This window comes from Protomyctophum bolini (genome assembly GCF_963924005.1).
Source record: "Protomyctophum bolini genome assembly, chromosome: 17".
Lineage (NCBI taxonomy): Eukaryota > Metazoa > Chordata > Actinopteri > Myctophiformes > Myctophidae > Protomyctophum > Protomyctophum bolini.
In genome coordinates, this window is record NC_137878.1 from 42,224,931 (window position 1) to 42,227,721 (window position 2,791).

Sequence of the window (2,791 nt, forward strand, 5' to 3'; positions counted from 1 at the left end):
AGGATTCTGAATTAAATGTTGTATAATCTGGTCTCAGGTCTAAATAGGTTAACCTACTAAACATTATATGATTATTGTTATCGTCCAACCCCAAATTAGCAAAGGCATTAGGCAAATTAGGGTTTTGGCAAATTAGGGTTTTGGCAAATTAGGGTTTTGGCAAATTAGGGTTTTGGCAAATTAGGGTTTTGGCAAATTAGGGTTTTGGCAAATTAGGGTTTTGGCAAATTAGGGTTTCGGCAAATTAGGGTTTTAGCAAATTAGGGTTTCGGCAAATTAGGGTTTTGGCAAATTAGGGTTTTGGCAAATTTTTTTGGTAAATTAGGGTTTTGGCAAATTAGGGTTTTGGCAAATTAGGGTTTTGGCAAATTATTTTGGCAAATTATTTTGGCAAATTATTTTGGCAAAATAATTTGGCAAATTATTCTTATTATATATTCTGGGGGGGGGGGGGTCCCTGGAACTACATATTTTGAGATGGGGGTCCGTGACCCAATAGAGATAATTCTGGGGGTCCTTGACATGAGAGAGGTTGAGCACACACACACATAGTGTGTGTGTGCTCAAACACACAAACATAGGTTTTTTTCAGAAAAATGTTATGGATTTAGAAGCCTTTAAAAAAAAAAAAACGTCCTCAGTCCACAAGGGGTTAAATGCGAAGGTGATTTTCCACATGACACACATGGATATGCCTCTCGTACGGCAACGCGTTCCTCAAACCTCTACGCTGCCGACGAGACGCACTCATGATGGATGTAAATGTATTCACCCCCCCCCCACACACACACACACACACACACACACACACACACCTCCCCACCTCACTGTATACGTTTCTTTTCCCTTTTTACCTCCTTTATGATGAATTCCGGTTCTGTTCTTTGACTATATAGAAGTGTCTATTTGTACGTCTCTAAATGTTTTGATGAATTGAACATGGTGGATCCTCTTGTAATGCTTTATTGGGTCGTCCACTCACAGTTAACAGTCTTTGTATTGAGTTTGTGCTTGAAATGTACTGTAATTCTGCAAACTGTTAATAAATACTTCGATCAATCAATATAAAAATAAAATGCTAAATCATGAACAAATATTTCAAGATTTTTCTATGTTAACCCATTCAGACCACATAGGGGAGGGGCTACGGGCTGTAAGGTGGGAGGGGCTACGGGCTGTAAGGTGGGAGGGGCTACGGGCTGTAAGGTGGGAGGGGCTACGGGCTGTAAGGTGGTGGAGGCTAGGGGAGGGGCTACGGGCTGTAAGGTGGTGGAGGCTAGGGGAGGGGCTACGGGCTGTAAGGTGGGAGGGGCTACGGGCTGTAAGGTGGTGGAGGCTAGGGGAGGGGCTACGGGCTGTAAGGTGGTGGAGGCTAGGGGAGGGGCTACGGGCTGTAAGGTGGTGGAGGCTAGGGGAGGGGCTACGGGCTGTAAGGTGGTGGAGGCTAGGGGAGGGGCTACGGGCTGTAAGGTGGGAGGGGCTACGGGCTGTAAGGTGGTGGAGGCTAGGGGAGGGGCTACGGGCTGTAAGGTGGTCGAGGCTAGGGGAGGGGCTACGGGCTGTAAGGTGGGAGGGGCTAGGGGAGGGGCTACGGGCTGTAAGGTCATTGAGGATAGGGGAGGGGCTACGGGCTGTAAGGTGGTCGAGGCTAGGGGAGGGGCTACGGGCTGTAAGGTGGGAGGGGCTAGGGGAGGGGCTACGGGCTGTAAGGTGGGGGGGGCTAGGGGAGGGGCTACGGGCTGTAAGGTCATTGAGGCTAGGGGAGGGGCTACGGGCTGTAAGGTGGGAGGGGCTAGGGGAGGGGCTACGGGCTGTGAGGTGGTCGAGGCTAGGGGAGGGGCTACGGGCTGTGAGGTGGTCGAGGCTAGGGGAGGGGCTACGGGCTGTAAGGTGGTCGAGGATAGGGGAGGGGCTAGGGGAGGGACTACGGGCTGTAAGGTGGTCGAGGATAGGGGAGGGGCTAGGGGAGGGGCTAGGGGCTAAGATGGAGTCTGAAGTACGCGTTTTCGTTTGTTCGTCTCGTCTCGTAGCGTTCTGCTCGTTGTGAACATTTCCTGCTGATTAGCTCTTTTGGTGTCTGTGATTATTACTCCCATGAGGGGGAGGGGGGAGGGGGGGAGGGGGGGGGGGAGGGAGGGGGGAGGGAGGGGGGGAGGGGGGGCACCAACGCCCGCACGCCGCTCCTCTACAACATCATAAACAATTTACACCTCATTACGTTTGTTTTGATCATATTTGTTTGACAAAACGTTGTCGCTCCCGTGTGTGTGTGTCGGGGTGTTTGTGTTTGTGTGTGTGTGTGTGTGTGTGTGTGTGTGTGTGTGTGTGTGTGTGTGTGTGTGTGTGTGTGTGCGTGCATGTGTGTGTGTGTGTGTGTGTGTCGGGGTGTTTGTGTTTGTGTGTGTGTGTGTGTGTGTGTGTGTGTGTGTGTCGGGGGGGGGGGGGGGGCATGCTGGTGTGATTAATTGGTGAGTGTTTGCTCACAACTTTGAGCGAGAAGGAAAGAGACATTCAGAGGGAAAGTGTTTGTCTGTGTGCGTGCGTGCGTGCGTGTGTGTGTGCGTGCGTGTGTGTGTTTGCAGAGAGAGAGAGAGAGCGAGAGAGATAGAGAGACATACAGCTCATAATTGTGTTAGCATTAGCGTTCAAACTAAGCAGCTTTGCTCACATTATATTGTACGTGGATATTATATCGGCCTGATTAATTAAATCATTGTTTCTCACTCACACACTCACTCACTCACGCACTCACTCACTCACTCACTCACTCACTCACTCACTCACTCACTCA